General features: G+C 39.6%; 1 pseudogene; it reads left to right on the top strand.

Annotated features, from left to right (window-relative positions):
* Nucleotides 1-8,369, top strand: part of LOC114756523 (uncharacterized) — a 123,180-nt pseudogene extending 114,811 nt beyond the window's left edge.
* Nucleotides 8,370-17,129: the final 8,760 nt, after the last annotated feature.

Genomic DNA, 17,129 nt, shown 5'->3' with positions numbered 1-17,129 from the left:
GTATAGAATGTGAATAGAACAAGAAGAAAACAAAGAAGCTCACCAAAACCCTGAAAAAGTTCACAAAGGGCAGTGAAATGCTCAAAGTGATATTAGGAGCTCAACAGTGCACAATGGATAAGTCCAGGTGATTGAGCTCAAGATATTAGTTTCTTTTCATATCATTATCCATGATTTTGTTATACTTTTTGGTCCTTTTTAATGAAAATTGTGCTTAACTGAGATTTATAGTTCTTACTTTAAGTTAGTGTCATTTTGATGAATAAATTGTCATAATTGGTTGTTAATTGGATTCAATTGACTTCTAGGACAATTGGTACTTCAATTTGTTACTTTTTTATTGTAGGACACTAAAGATTTGGGCCAGAATTGAAGAACTCAAGGCAATAGAAGCAGGAAAGGACCCTCTGCCTAAGTTCGCCGCGGCGAAAAATCATCCGTGAAGAAAGGTCTCTCTGCCATGTTTCGCCGCGGCGAACCTATTCTTCGCCGCGGCGAACCTCTCGAAGCAGCAAACCTCAGACCCGACCATTTCGGGAAATTTTGACCTACCCATCCCCAGAAACCGACCCATGCACGTAAGTTTCGGGTTAGAAACCCTATTTTGGGTATGATGAGAGGAGATGACCATGATTCAGCCTCCACCTACGTATCTTTCATCCTCTTCTCTCATTTCCACTTCAGAAACCCTAATTCCATTTCCATTTCTTCCATCTGCTGCTGCCATGGCTGAAGAACAATACCTAGTTGGAGTTGATTCAAGAGTTATGACGAGCTAAGCTTCTTAACTCTTGAATATGGTGGAAGAAGCATGAGTTCACAGAGCTTCAAAGGGGAGTTAGCTTCATCTATAAGTTCTAGTTCTTTGTTTATGAATTTCTAGGTCTTAGGATTTGTAAATTTGGGTTGAACTATTTTGATTATGGTTGTAATCAATTCTGGATGATTGTCTTGTGTATTGGATTATTAGTGTTGAATTTGAGCTTCAATACATGTGGTTACATGTATGTTTCTATGCAACTCTTTTGATACTCTCTGTCTTGCATGGTATTGTGTGATTGTTGAGTTGATCTAGGCTTGCATTTAACCGAGTGCATTAATTAATCTTAATACACACACTAAGTGGGCTTAATAGGATCTTATGAAATGGGTGACATTGATTAAGATCCTAGACTTAAAGAGTTCTTTAAGGTTTTTCATTTAGAAAACTTGGTGATTTCTACTCCCAAAATTATTTTGAACTATGATTGCTTCAAAGCTGTATTCAAGAGATTACATATCTTTAACTTTACTTCATTACTACTATCTTAGAAAAATCCAAAAACATAGTAACATAGATTAGAATTAATTGCATTTAGTTTTGGCATTTCATTAATGGTTAAAAACACCAAAAACCCCCTTTTTCATTACTCTGCATAGCATTAATCTAACTTAGACATCTAATTTAGGCTCCTAAAAGAGAACGACCCGAGTTTGCATTACTGCATAGCTTGGATAAATTTTTGAGCGAGAACCTCTAAGCGAACGACAAGAAAAGGCTCTCTTTCAAGTGGCGCCGTTGCCGGGGAGCCAAGAAATTGGTTCTCTAGGTTAGCTTGTGCTATTTGATTGTTAATTGAGGTTTTGGTCTTTTTGGGTGGCATTTAGGTAGTTTAGTTGCATATTTGTTCATAGTATAGGTTTTCATCTTGCATAGCATCAAAATTTTTGGAAATACAAACAAATATACTGATTTTCTTGATTTTCAACATCTCTCACGTTGCATCAGTGAAGTCCAGTGTCTGATAAGCATTCTGCCAACTTTCACCGCGGCCAACATTCTATTTCGGCGCGGCCAACCTTTCGAATTACTGAGGGAATCCTCTCAGGATACCTTCGCCGCAACCAACTTGTTCTTTCGCCACGGCCAAAATCTTTGAAAAACTGAAGGATTTCTCTCGGGACACTTTCGCCGCGACCAACCTCTGTTTTCGCCGCGGCCAACTCCCTGCTTTCGGATAACTGGTCTTCTCTGCCAACTTTCGCCGCGGCCAACCCCTGTTTTCGCCGTGGCCAACATCTCTGAAAGTTTTTTTTAAAAAAACTTACATTTTTGCTTCTTTATCTGTGCATACTTACTCATACCCCCCACCCATACATACTCAAACTCATCTATACATACTCATACTCATCATTACACTTTTATACTCACCCCATACACTTGCATTCATCACATTGCATACTTTTATTTGACTTTGTGTGCTGCAAGTCAATTTTGTTACTTTTTCTCTTGTGATACTTATTTTGCATGCCACGAAAAACCAAGCTTGTGCCCTATAACTCGGAGATTGAGAGAAGACTCACAGAGATAAGAAGAGAGAAAAGAGTCGTAGGGACAAGTGAGTTGGTGATTGAGCAAGAGAATATTTCTGTGGAATCTAGCCTATCCAGTAGTGAGAGTGAACCTACTGACCAAGAGATAATGGCTGATTTACCACAAAACCAACCTCATCCTAACCCCAATGCCAACCAAGTAAGGAATGGAGGCAATGGAGGAAATGGTGAACAAGAGAGAGTGGGTGAAAATAATAGGAACCCTAGAAGAAGAACAATGAGGGAAGCCACCACATCTGATGTTAACTTTGACCCATTTACTACTGCATGTCCAAACTTTGAAGTTAACTTTGAAATTAAAGGTTTATCAATTAACTCTCTCCCAAAATTCTATGGCTTGACAGGAGAAGACCCTTATCTGCATTTACAATCCCTTTCTATGGTCTGTCAGAGTATGAAGCCAGTAGGAGCATCCTTGGATCAAGTTCTGTGGAAAGTTTTTCATTTGTCATTGGAAGGCAAAGCTCGCGAATGGTATATGAGCCTTCCGAGGCATGTGGCTGACGCATACCACAGCTGGGGGAACTTAAGGAAAGCTTTCTTGGAGAAATATTTTCCGGCTTCTCGGACTTCTTCCATGAGAAAGGAGATCTATTCAGCTAAACAAGACTACGATGAGTCTCTGTACGACTACTGAAATAGATTTCAAGACTTGCTCTCAAGATGCCCACACCATCAAATTCCTGATGAACAACTGGTCCAATATTTTTATGATGGATTGAAGAACCAAGAGAAGGGTATGCTAGACGCTGCATTGGGAGGATCTTTGATAGACTCTACCGCTGAAGAAGCCTGGGATTTAATCAAGAAGATGGCCCTGAACCATCAACAGTTCAGTGCAAGAGATACTAGGGCGGTTAATGAATTGGGTACCTCTTTAGTGCACAGTAGGAGAATGGACGCTTTGGAATCAAAAGTCGATTCATTGGGAAGCCAAGTGACATCTCAATTGTCTTTGATCACTGCTGAATTGAAGAATATGAGTGTGCATCGCCCATCCGCTCCTATGGACATTACAGCGCCTAGTTGTGAAACATGTGGATCAGTCATGCATATTTCTAGCGTTTGTCCAGGCCGATATGAGGAAGTGTCTGCAGTCTTCCAAGGCCGCCCAAATCAAAAATGGGACCCCTACTCCAACACTTACAATGAGGGATGGAAATCAAACCCTCGATTGGGCTGGAGGAATGATGATAGTAGACCTCCAAATAGATTTCAGAAGAGTGGAGGAGCTGGTCCATCTTCAAACCAGTTCCAAAACCAGTCTCAAGCCCTTGCGGTCCCACCTAAGGATGAAACAAATCAACTCCTACAGAATATGATGGCTTTAATGAAGGAAGAAAGGGCTGCTAACGCTACTCAGTTCAACTCCTTGGCTTCACTAATTCAACAAGACTCATCCAAGAATGATGCTAGATTCAGTGCTTTGGAAAAGAGAATGGAGCAATGGGAGACTAAATCTGAGAACATTAACTCCTATGTAACTCAGTTGTCTAACAACATGAGTGAACAACAAGCCAGGAGCAGTGGCACAATCCCCTCCAACACGGTTATTAATCCTAAGGGCTTGAATGCTATCACCCTTAGGAGTGGGAAGCAAGTGAAATTCAGAGAAGAGGAGGATGAAGTTATAGAAGAAGAAATTTTGTGTGATGAGCAGCCACAAGAATCTTCAAAAGTGAAGCAATCTGAAAGCTCAAAGGAGGAGAGGTTGAAGCTGAAAGAAGCCTCAAAACAACATGATGGCAAGGGGACAAATGTGGAATCTGAGCCAAGCAACCATGGAGCCTCAAGCAAGGAAGGTAAGGAGGTAAACATCAATGAACTACCTTTTCCTAATGCTTATTTGAAAAATGTGAAAATGGGTAAGGAGAGGCAAGATCATGAGTTGCTTGAGACATTTAGGAAAGTAGAAGTAAATATACCCTTGCTTGACCTGATTAAAAAGATTCCAAAGTATGCTAAGGTCTTGAAAGATTTATGTACTCAAAAGAGGAGATTTAAACCTAATGAAAGAGTCCAATTACCCTCTAATGTGTCTGCTTTGTTTAAACCCCAAATTCCGGTCAAGTGTCAAGACCCTGGATCTTTCACTATCCCTTGCACCATAGGAAAAGTTACTATAGGGGGAGCCTTGTTAGATCTAGGTGCGGCCATTAATGTCATGCCTAAGTCCGTATACACCTCTCTAGGAGTCAAGACTCTTAAGTCTACCACTGTTGTGCTCCAACTAGCTGATAGGACTATTAGGTATCCTGAGGGCATTATTGAAGATATTTTAGTCCAAGTTAAAGGATTGGTGTTTCCTGCTGATTTCTATGTGCTTGACATGTCTTTTGAACGTGTGAATGATGCTACACTCATCCTTGGTCGACCTTTCTTAAGGACTGCTAATACCATGATTAGCATGAAAGAAGGCACCATCACTATGGAGGTGGGTGATAATAAAGTTTCTTTTAACATGTATGAAGCAATGAAACATCCTTATAAGGACTATTCACTTTTGGGGGTTAACATGATAGACATTGCTGTTGAGGATGCATGCACTGCAGTTGAATTGAAAAATGACTCTTTCTATTCTGACATTTATACTGATGAATCTAATGATGAGGATGAATCCATTTCTTCATTTTCATCCCTTTATTCTATGCCTTCTTCTTGCTCATGTGGTGGACAAGTTACATGTCTTGATTGCACTGTGTTTAATTGTATGCTTTCCCTCCCACATGCATTTTCTGTTTCCTCCCTTGACTCCAAATTAGACTTTGATCCCTCTATTGTCAGTGATGATTCCCTTGGGGAAAGGTTTTCTGTTGCCATTTCAGATATGGAGGAAGAAGTCATGGAGGAGATTCCCTCTAAGGCAGTTGCTGTAGATCAACTAGAAGTTGGTTCAATGCTTGGAGAGGAAGCTATCTGCAAGGTTGAGGAATTCTCACTGATTGAAGGAAAGGGGAGTAATCTTTTCTCTCTTGAACTTCATAATTTGATTCCCTCTATTGTGCAACCACCTACTCTTGAGTTGAAACCCTTGCCCCCTACTGTGAAATATGCTTTTCTAGAGTCTGATGAGCGATTACCGGTTATTATAGCTAACTCCCTGTCTAAGGTTGAGGAAGAAAGACTCCTTACTGTTTTGAGAGAGCATAAGAGGGCTATTGGGTGGACTTTAGCGGACATTCCTGGAATTAGTCCAGCCATTTGCACACATAGAATCTTGCTTAGTGAAGGTTCAAAATCAGTGAGACAACCCCAGAGAAGACTAAACCCTCTTATTCTTGATGTAGTTAAGAAGGAAATTACCAAACTTTTAAGTGCTGGGATCATCTATCCCATATCTGATAGTGAGTGGGTTAGTCCAATACATGTAGTGCCTAAAAAGAGTGGGGTTACTGTTATTAGAAATGATAGGGATGAGCTTATTCCTACAAGAGTGCAGAATTCCTGGCGTGTGTGCATAGATTATAGAAAATTCAATGATGCCACACGGAAAGATCATTTCCCTCTTCCTTTCATAGACCAGATGCTTGAGAGACTTGCAGGCAAATCTCATTACTGTTTTCTAGATGGTTTCTCTGGGTACTTTCAAGTACCTATTGCACCGGAGGACCAAGATAAAACCACTTTCACATGCCCTTTTGGTACCTTCGCCTATCGTAGGATGCCTTTTGGGTTATGTAATGCTCCAGGGACTTTCCAACGTTGCATGATGGCTATATTCTGTGAATTTTTAGAGGAATGTATGGAAGTCTTTATGGATGATTTTACTGTTTATGGTGGTTCTTTTGATGATTGTCTTGCTAGTCTTGAAAAGGTTTTGAAAAGATGCATTGAAAAGAATTTGATTTTAAACTTTGAAAAGTGTCATTTTATGGTCAATGAGGGGATAGTTCTAGGACATTTGATTTCTAAAAAGGGAATTGAAGTTGATAAAGCTAAGATTGAGGTCATATCTTCTTTGCCTTATCCTGCCTGTGTTAAAGATATTAGATCATTTTTGGGTCATACGGGATTCTATAGGCGGTTTATAAAAGATTTCAGCAAGATTGCTTTACCTCTCTCCAAGCTTTTACAAAAAGATGTGAAATTTGATTTCGATGATTCTTGTAAAGCTGCCTTTGGTGATTTGAAATCTAAACTCATTTCTCCTCCTATTCTTGTTGCACCCAACTGGACCATGCCCTTTGAAATTTCATGTGACGCTTCTAATTTTGCTGTAGGAGCTATGTTAGGCCAGAGGGAGGAGAAGCTCTCAAGAGTCATTGCCTATGCTTCGAAAACACTGGATGCAGCTCAAGTCAATTATACCACAACAGAAAAAGAGCTATTTGCAGTTGTTTTTGTTGGAAATTGTGCCCTAGGGGCCAATCATTCTGTTTTGAACATTGTTAATTTATGAATTTATTAATTAAGTTATCATATTGTTTGCATGTTTACTGTGATGACTATCCTTGGATAACTTATGGTTTATCCTAAATGTCCCTGGTCGGTCATCTATGTGGGAGCAAAGATGAAATAAGACCAGTATGACTTTAAAGATATATAGAGATATAAATTAAAGTCATAGGCACATGTAAGAGTACAAGGTGTTGGACCGACCCGCTATGAGAGAGCTGCATGGGTTAAGTCATAAGCTTCTCTCATATACAAACCACGTCACTATGCCCTTTGACCTGAGATCATCATGGATTCCTACATGAGAAACGCTTAGCTTTGACCTAGTCAAAAGTCACTTTTGACCGAGTGATCATAAAGACTATGTTCAGGCTTAGTGGTTTTTTCATGCGGAGGAATGTGAATGGTCAAGATGGAATTTGTCCCTCACATTCGTAGAGAGACATTACTGGGCCCCTCGATGAGTGAGTCTGAGAAATGTATGGCCATACTATAATGGAAAGGTAGTTCCGTTTCTATACTCAGACTGCTCAGGGATCGAGAAAGTAACGGTCATGAATAGGAGGATGACGTTCTCCATGCCTCATCCATGACCAAAATGTCGTGTGACAAAAGGGACGTGATATGGTTGTATGAAAGGTTGCATCGTTCAATGATCCTCATATGTTTTGGGTAGTCGTGATGTCTTGCTAGAGACCGCTTACGACTTGTGAGTCATTATAGTTAATGGCCCACTGCCAACTTCATATGGGCCTACAGGGTCGCACACAAAATAGCCCAACACGAGTTATGATGTCCAGATTCATTGAATCTAAGATATGTCCAGATTCAATGAATAAATAGGGTGGACGTGTATATATATATATATAAATTCGTATATATATATATAAATATAAGAGATATTAATTTATAAGGATAAATTAAATATATATAAATTCCGTCATCTCTTTATTAAATAAATAAGTGAATTAAATCTATGAGACGGATTTAATTTAAACCATATTTATTTAATTGTTCTCTTATCTGATTAGGCAATATTTGATATTGTATTAATTTCGGAATTAATTTAGAGTTAATTTCGAAATTAAATATTATTAATTAAACCTATATAGCATCCTATATATTTGATATGAGGAGCTAGGGTTTAACTGAGAGAGAACCAACAGATAAGAGACGGCCTAAGAGAGGAGAGAGGACGGATTCCTAAAACCCTAGACGGACATAGGCGCTGGCACGCCGTTCGAGGTTGAGGGCTACTCGTGTGGATACCGGTAGAGGAAGCCGACCGGAGTTGTCGACTTCGAACGACACAGGAGGCGAGCAGAAGCATCCTGAACGGCCGAATCATCAAGTCACCAGGGAATCGAACGCCTAAAGGTAATGCTTCTTACTACCTGTCTTAAACGCGATCGGCAGATCCGAAAAGGGATTGAAAGTTTTAAAATTTTCCGCTGCGCGTCGTCTTTCAATTCCCTTCAGTTTTCGCTTTAGAGAAGTTTAGACCTTACTTGTTAAATTCTCATGTGACTGTTTTCACTGATCATGCAGCTGTTCGCTATCTTCTTAAGAAACCACAATCGAAGCCACGATTAATTAGGTAGACATTACTTCTTCAGGAATTTGACATTGAAATCAAGGATAGAGCCGGGGCTGAGAACCATGTAGCCGATCACTTAAGTAGGCTACCTGATGATACACGGGGAGTAGACTCTTCTGAACTCACCTGTGATTCCTTTCCTGATTCAATATTATGTGCTTTAGCTGTTAAAGAGCCTTGGTATGCACATATTGTTAATTATCTTATAACCGGACTCACCCCTCCTTTCATGTCTAAATTTCAGGCACAAAAACTTCAAAGCGAATCGAGGCACTACATCTGGGATGCCCCTCACTTATGGCGGATATGTAGTGACCAAGTTAGAAGAAAGTGTGTGCCTAGTGAAGAGTTTGAGTCTGTCATTACAGCTTGCCATTCAATGGTTTGTGGTGGTCATTTCAGTGCAAGGAGAACATCTAGGAAAATTCTAGATTCTGGTTTTTACTAGCCAACCCTTTTTAAAGATTCTTATGATTTTTGTCGGTCCTGTGACAAATGTCAACGTTTTGGGGGGTTAGGTAAAAGACATGAAATGCCTCAACAACCTTTACTGTTTTGCGAAATTTTTGATGTTTGGGGGATTGATTTCATGGGTCCCTTTCCTCCGTCCTTTGGTTTTATATACATTCTTCTAGCTGTTGATTATGTTTCCAAATGGATAGAGGCTGTACCTACTAGAAAAGATGATGCCCAAGCGGTTTCTAAGTTTCTTAAGTCCAACATTTTCTGTAGGTTTGGGATTCCAAGGGCTGTGGTGAGTGATAGAGGTACCCATTTTTGTAATAAAGTGGTAGATAACTTGTTTTTTAAATTTGGTGTCACCCACAAAGTCTCCACTGTATATCATCCCCAAACCAATGGCCAAGCTGAAGTGTCCAATCGAGAAGTGAAACAAGTCCTAGAGAAGATAGTCAAACCATCCAAGAAAGATTGGAGCCTAAGATTAGAGGAAGCATTGTGGGCCTACAGAACTGCCTATAAGTCACCAATTGGAATGTATCCTTATCGTTTAGTCTTTGGCAAAGCTTGCCATCTACCAGTAGAGTTGGAGCATAAGGCATATTGGGCAGTCAAACAATGCAACATGGATTTGCAATCTTCTGGGGAAGAGAGGAAGTTGCAGCTACAAGAGCTTGAGGAGCTGAGATTGGAGGCTTATGAGAGTGCTAGACTTTACAAGGAGAAGACAAAATTGGTGCATGATAAGGGTCTCCTACGGAAGAACTTCAAGGTGGGAGACAAGGTGCTGATGTTTAAGGCCAGATTCACATTTAAGCAAGGAAAGTTCAATACCCGTTGGGATGGGCCTTACACAGTCACAAAGGTGCATAATTTTGGAATGGTGGAGCTTCTCAATGAGGAAACTGGAGCAAACTTTAAAGTTAATGGCCATCAGTTGAAGCTCTACCATGAGAACCAAAACCCCCTTAACTCCCTGGTAGTTTCTTTCCTTAACTCATTTACATGCTTTTGCTTATTTATTAATCTTGATATGTTTCGTGCATTGTATGTTGAATGAGTGTGGGGGAGAAACTCCCTTCAGTAGGAAAGTAGAGTAGTTATAGCTAAATTCAATAAGACTCCCCTGGAAGTTTTGATCTCTGTCCTATCTTGTTTCCTGCCTGATGAATTGGTGCTTTAAATGAATTATATAATTCAATTTGATTGAGGAATTTTATCTGTAGTATACTGCCTATTCATGGATTTGTTGAACACCTCTTGATCTCTTTTGAGGCATTTTAAAGTTTTTGAAATATCCAGCCTTGTCTTTTGTTTGTTGTTGTGTTTCTCTGTGTTTAAGTGTTTTAAGTTTTATTCTGTGCGTTCTGTGACCCTTCGCCGCGGCGAAGTGGTTCGTTTTCTTGGTTGTTTCCCTCGGTGATGTTTCGCCGCGGTGAACTTATGATTTCGCCGCGGCGAACCTCGCCTGTTCCTGTGTGTTCCTCTCGGGATTGTTTCACCGCGGCGAAGTTATGTTTGGCCGCGGCGAAACGTCTTTCTTCCGTTGTTTTTCTTCTCGGGAATAGTTCGCCGCGGTGAACGTGCCGTTTCTACGGTGAAGCGTTTCGTCTTCTGCTGGTTTTTCGCCTGTTTTTTCCAATTTTACCCCCAATCTGAGTCGCCCAGCCCCCTTCTCCTGAATCCCTTTTGGTCTTTTCCTATCCCCACTCCATTAAACCCCCATTCATTCCCCTCTCATTCTTCAAAACCGTCGCCCCACCTTAAACCACTCGACCCCTTCACTTTGAACATCTCCCTCTTCGGCTTCCCTACTCTCAGTGTGCGCTCCAGCAGTTTTTTTCCCCACCCGTTGGCTCCCTCTGTCTCTTTCTCCATCTCACCGTCGCCCCCATCCCTTCTCCTCTCCCTTCTTCCAATTTTCTGTTCCCTCTTTCTTCCCTTCGCCGTGCGCCTGCTTCTCCGCTCCAATCGGTATGTTCTTCCTTTTCCCTTGTTCTTTCCTTTAGTTTAGTATAGTTTAGTGGTTTATTAGTTAATTTGTTCTGGTTTTGTGCTATTAGGGTGGGTTAGTTTGTGGTTAGTTTGTAGTTACGTGGCCTATAGGTTATCTAATGATTCATAGTGCATTGTGTTTTTAATTAATCTCTTTGCTTAATTTTGAAAATTTTTAGTCCTCTGAAAACCTATGAATCATTAACTAACCATTTGCTACTGTTTAGGTTGTAATTTTAGTATTTTCTGGGTTGTTTAGGTTGTAGGTGTTTTTGTTGTGTTTAGTGTTCTTACTGTTTGTTGCTTCAGGAAAATGCCTCGCACCAAAAACCCTGAACCTTTACCCGTGTCTGAGTCTAAGTCTGACTCTGAGGGACCCATAACCTATGATGCCATCTATAAGGTAGTGGACAAGCGCCCCCTCCTTAGGGAGAGACCCTTTCCCCTTGAACCATCCGACCATCCCTTTGTCCAAAGACTCCAGGAATCCCAAATGCTTGAATTGGCTCGCCCACGAGCTAATGGTAATGATGTCTTTGTCCGCCATTTCTACACCTACGCCCGCCTTCATGGCATGCTATCCATTCCCTTCCGTGGCAAGCATGTGAACTACACTTTCACTGTTTATAACATAAGAGACCACTACCGGCTTCCTGAAGTCCGTCATTCTCAGTACCCTCATTATCGCGATAACTATCCTTATGATGAGATTGTCCAGACCCTATGCCTGGATGGTGCCACTTGGCATCGTCCCCGCACTGCTGAACTGTACTTAAAACGTTCTGATTTTCGGCCTGAGGCAAAGCCGTGGCTACACCTCGTCTGTAATAACATCCTACCCACTTCCCACCTCCAGAACCTCCCCAAACGCCAAGCTCTTATTGTTTTTCTCCTCATGACCGGAAAATCTTTCAATGTAGCTGAAATCATACAGTCTGCCCTCCACGATTCTGTCAATACTAAAAAAGTCACCAATAGCATCATCTTTCCCCATCTTGTCTCTGACCTTTTCCGCAAGAGCGAAGTTCCTTCATTCAATGATGACAGCTACTTCGAACCTGCACCTCTATTCCGGTTTGAGCGTCTTAAACAGCCCACCATTGCACCCCACCCACCTGTCCACCCCGTTTACGATGTTAGTGCAGGCCAGGTAGCCACTGATCCAGCCGAGGAAGGCCAAGATGTTCCTGAGCCTCCCCAGCCAGTCACCTTAGACACGCTTGCCGATGATATTGACGAGCTGTCTGAGGAAGTTCATCAAATTCGCGTTACACTCCTTCGGGAGATTCAGCGGCAAAAGGACCGTGATGCACTATATGAGCGAGAACGTCGCTACCGCCGCCGTTTTGATGCTTTGCTCGCAGATCGTTTGAACTTCGCTTTACCGGCTGAGGAGGAGGAGCCACAGCACCATATGGGTATGGACGGAGCAGGCACTTCGGGTGCAGGACCATCAGGATCTGGAGCAGCTGATCCTGAGCATCAGTCTTAGTTTTCTGTTTTTGTGGTTTTCTGTTGTTTTCTTTTGTTCTTTTGTTTCATGTGTTGTTTTGAGGCTGGATTGTTTCTTAAACTTTATTGTGCCTCCTTGGTTTTTAAACTTGTTCACTTGGATGATTTCTGATTAGTTTGCTTTAATCTTTGTTCTATTTTCACCTCTGCGCCTCCTTGCTCATATTTGCTGTCCCTAATTCCCATTGTTCACAAATTGGGGACAATGTTGTGTTTAAGTGTGGGGGAGGTCTATATTATGGATTTTAGCAAATGCTTCTCATGCATCCATGTATTTAGATGATTTTGAGGTGTTTTTGAACTTATAGATTGGTTTAATTGTGAATATTTTGAGTTTAGTTGCTGAAGAGTTGAAATTGCACAGGAATTTTTGCTTTCTGCCATGTTTCACCGCGGCCAACTTCTTATTTTGCCGCGGCGAAGCCTCATCTTTCACGAGTAATAAGTCATTCGGCTATCCTTCACCGCGGCGACCCCATTCTTTAGCCGCGGCGAAACCCTAAAAAAAAAATTATAATAAATTCTTTGCAATCTCAACTGGTCTTCAGAAATTTTCCCAGCTTAGAATCTTTATGCTCCTACAATTTTTTTAAAAATGGATAGAAAGTTCAAAGTTTACTTGTGCTTTTAGAAAAATTTTCATGCTTTTAAATGAGGGTTGAACTTAGACTAGTTATTCTCATGTTTTTGACAGATAGTAAATGATGATGTGCTTTGAAATTATGACTATGTGGTTGTTAACTTTTGAGATTGATTAATTGAGATTTGAGCCTTGTTGGAAGGATTTTTGGACCTTAAGTTATTGAATTGAGTGAATCTACTTATTTCATATTTCTCTAGAACTTGTTTTCATTCTTAATCGAAGCTTAGCGAGTCAATTTTTGTAAAAATGATAGAGGCATTCGATTTCATACCCGTATTTCCCAAATACAAACCCAATCATTTTACCATTGCAAACCCTTTTGAGCCTTCATCTTGAGTACATGCATGCAATATAAAAAAAAAAAAAGAGAAGTTGCTCGTACGAAAAAAATAAAAAAAAAATAATAAAAATATACAAAAAGGGGTAGAAAAAGAAAAAGAGATAGATGCAAAAAAAAAAAAAGGAGGAGGATAAAGATATAAATATTAAAAAGCTTCTCTCCCAGTTTTTATTTAGACTAATTTTGTCTTAATAATTTGTATGTTCGTACTCATTTTCATTTTCATTTTCATTCTCATTTCATTCATTCCGACTGACCTCCATTCCAAATTTTGACCCCTAAAAGTCCTCTTGATTTGCAAAATTGTTTCTCATGGTGGAGAGGTAGAATTATTACAAGCCTATGGTAGAAATTGGATTGAGTAGACTTGGAGTGAAATAACCCTAAAGACAAGTGAGTTAAGAGTGAAACACTTATCCGTGAGATGGATCTTTCTTAATCAATCTTTTAAGTTAATTTTCCATTGTGATCATTTTCTTAGCGTATCCTTGTTTACTGATGTCAACTCTGTGAGAATTTCTTACTAATCTTCTGCTTTCATCTTTAAGCATGGCAGTGTCTCTCTTTGCGCTAGTGTCACTTTGAATTATTCTCGCGCTTTGTTCAGGAGTACAAAGGTCTAAGTGTGGGGGAATTTGATTGAGCTCAAGATATTAGTTTCTTTTCATATCATTATCCATGATTTTGTTATACTTTCTGGTCCTTTTTAATGAAAATTGTGCTTAATTGAGATTTATAGTTCTTACTTTAAGTTAGTGTCATTTTGATGATTAAATTGTCATAATTGGTTGTTAATTGGATTCAATTGACTTCTAGGACAATTGGTACTTCAATTTGTTACTTTTTTATTGTAGGACACTAAAGATTTGGGCCAGAATTGAAGAACTCAAGGCAATAGAAGCAGGAAAGGACCCTCTGCCTAAGTTTGCCGTGGCACACATCTCACTTCGCCGCGGCAAAAAATCATCCGTGAAGAAAGGTCTCTCTGCCATGTTTCGCCGCGGCGAACCTATTCTTCGCCGCGGCGAACCTCTCGAAGCAGCAAACCTCAGACCCGACCATTTCGGGAAATTTTGACCTACCCATCCCCAGAAACCGACCCATGCACGTAAGTTTCGGGTTAGAAACCCTATTTTGGGTATGATGAGAGGAGATGACCATGATTCAGCCTCCACCTACGTATCTTTCATCCTCTTCTCTCATTTCCACTTCAGAAACCCTAATTCCATTTCCATTTCTTCCATCTGCTGCTGCCATGGCTGAAGAACAATACCTAGTTGGAGTTGATTCAAGAGTTATGACGAGCTAAGCTTCTTAACTCTTGAATATGGTGGAAGAAGCATGAGTTCACAGAGCTTCAAAGGGGAGTTAGCTTCATCTATAAGTTCTAGTTCTTTGTTTATGAATTTCTAGGTCTTAGGATTTGTAAATTTGGGCTGAACTATTTTGATTATGGTTGTAATCAATTCTGGATGATTGTCTTGTGTATTGGATTATTAGTGTTGAATTTGAGCTTCAATACATGTGGTTACATGTATGTTTCTATGCAACTCTTTTGATACTCTCTGTCTTGCATGGTATTGTGTGATTGTTGAGTTGATCTAGGCTTGCATTTAACCGAGTGCATTAATTAATCTTAATACACACACTAAGTGAGCTTAATAGGATCTTATGAAATGGGTGACATTGATTAAGATCCTAGACTTAAAGAGTTCTTTAAGGTTTTTCATTTAGAAAACTTGGTGATTTCTACTCCCAAAATTATTTTGAACTATGATTGCTTCAAAACTGTATTCAAGAGATTACATATCTTTAACTTTACTTCATTACTACTATCTTAGAAAAATCCAAAAACATAGTAACTTAGATTAGAATTAATTGCATTTAGTTTTGGCATTTCATTAATGGTTAAAAACACCAAAAACCCCCTTTTTCATTACTCTGCATAGCATTAATCTAACTTAGACATCTAATTTAGGCTCCCAAAAGAGAACGACCCGAGTTTGCATTACTGCATAGCTTGGATAAATTTTTGAGTGAGAACCTCTAAGCGAACGACAAGAAAAGGCTCTCTTTCACCAGGATAGGATATGATCCTACTCAGGCTAAGAGAAAAGGAAAGAAGAAAAGTGGTGAACGATCATACTTGACATTCTTTAGAAACTCTATTCATTCTTCTAATCTAATTGCATTATGTTCCTGCTACAATTGTAAGGATCATACAACCTCTTCTTATCATCATAAGAAGAAAAAAACCTACAGGACATTAAAATAGTTGCCCAAAGGTACATATGTACCACAGACAAACCAGACCAACTAGAAAGGACCCAAGAAGGTATAGGTACCTAAAATATGATTTCTCTGCTGTAGGTATGTCTTAAAGCATCCAAAACTAATAAGTGGTATATCGACAGTGGATGCTCTAGACACATGACGAGTAATACAGATAAATTCTCAACACTCAAACCCAAAGAAGGTGGCAAAGTGAGCTTTGGTGGAAATCAATTTGGAAGAATAGCTGGAATCGAAGAAATAGGAAGTGACAAAGGAATGAAAGTTGAAGATGTGTACTACGTCAAAGTTTATGTCACAACCTGCTCAGTGTCAGTCAAAGTACTGACAAAAACAACTAGGTAATCTTTGGTTTAGAAGAATGCTTGATTATTGGCAAAGACGATCTACTATTTAAGAAAAAGGAATTGAATGTGAAGCTCAAAGCTTTAAGGGACAGTGACTGCTTGATTTTCATAACCTTACCTTGACCTTGGAGGTTAAATCAAAATTTTTATCTAAGGATTGCACTATAGGGTGCAACCTCAGGTTGTTTCACTTAAATGGAGCCTTAATGAAATGGACCTAAGCTAACTTAAATGTCATGCAATGCAAACTTGAACATAAACAGGGGGTTTTGGTTTTTCAAAAACATTAAGTGAATTAAATTGAATGATAAACAAAATATTTTTGGATTTTAGGGAAATGAGTAATAAATGATGATAAACAGATAACCAAACAATGATGAAGATCGTCTTGAAAGTGTGCTCAGGCTGTCATAGTTCAAAATCAATTGATATGGGAGTAGAAATCACTAAGTTTCAAAATGATAAACCTTAAAGTATTGTTTTAAGTCCAGAATCTTAATCAATGAACTCTATTTCTCAAGATCTTGTGAAGTGCTCTTAGTTTATGTAGAAAGATTGATTAATACAACAGGTCAAATGCAATCAAATCAACTTAATATCAAGACACAACCGTGTAAGAGTAGAGAAAATCAAAAGATCACAATTGACATACATGATACTTCATATATTTAAGCTCAAAAGTTCTACAATAACCAATCCACTACACAAATGACATGTGTCGGGTCTATTTGGTACTTCTTCATTTAGAAGACATGGAAGACATCATGAATTTGACTCAAATTCGGGGGAAGTGTCAGTTTGTAAGCTACTGGTCCGTCCTTGGACTTGAAATAGTGCTACGTACTTCAGACTCAATTTCTTAGTCTTTAGGGATCGATCGCTTCCCGTCATTGGCGACATTTTAAGGAAAACGTAATCACCAACTTCAACTCTAACAGTCTCCTTTTAATATCTGCGTAGCTCTTTTGTCTATTTTGAACTGTTAGGAGTCTTTAGTGAATAGCTTTAATTTGCTAGGGTGTCTGATCCACTAAATCAGGACCATAAATACTTCTTTTAATGAGCTCTGGTCAGTGTAAGGGAGATCTACACTTCCTCCCATAAAGTGCTTCATATAGTGCCATTCGGATACTTGAATGGAAATCATTGTTATACGTGAATTCGGCTAACAGTACA

Source organism: Neltuma alba, unplaced genomic scaffold (genome assembly GCF_004799145.2).
Source record: "Neltuma alba isolate B1F8T4 unplaced genomic scaffold, ASM479914v2 tig00010421_pilon, whole genome shotgun sequence".
In the NCBI taxonomy this organism is placed as follows: Eukaryota; Viridiplantae; Streptophyta; class Magnoliopsida; order Fabales; family Fabaceae; genus Neltuma; species Neltuma alba.
The sequence above is the reverse complement of the archived record's forward strand: the minus strand, read 5'-3'. Positions and strand labels throughout refer to the sequence as shown.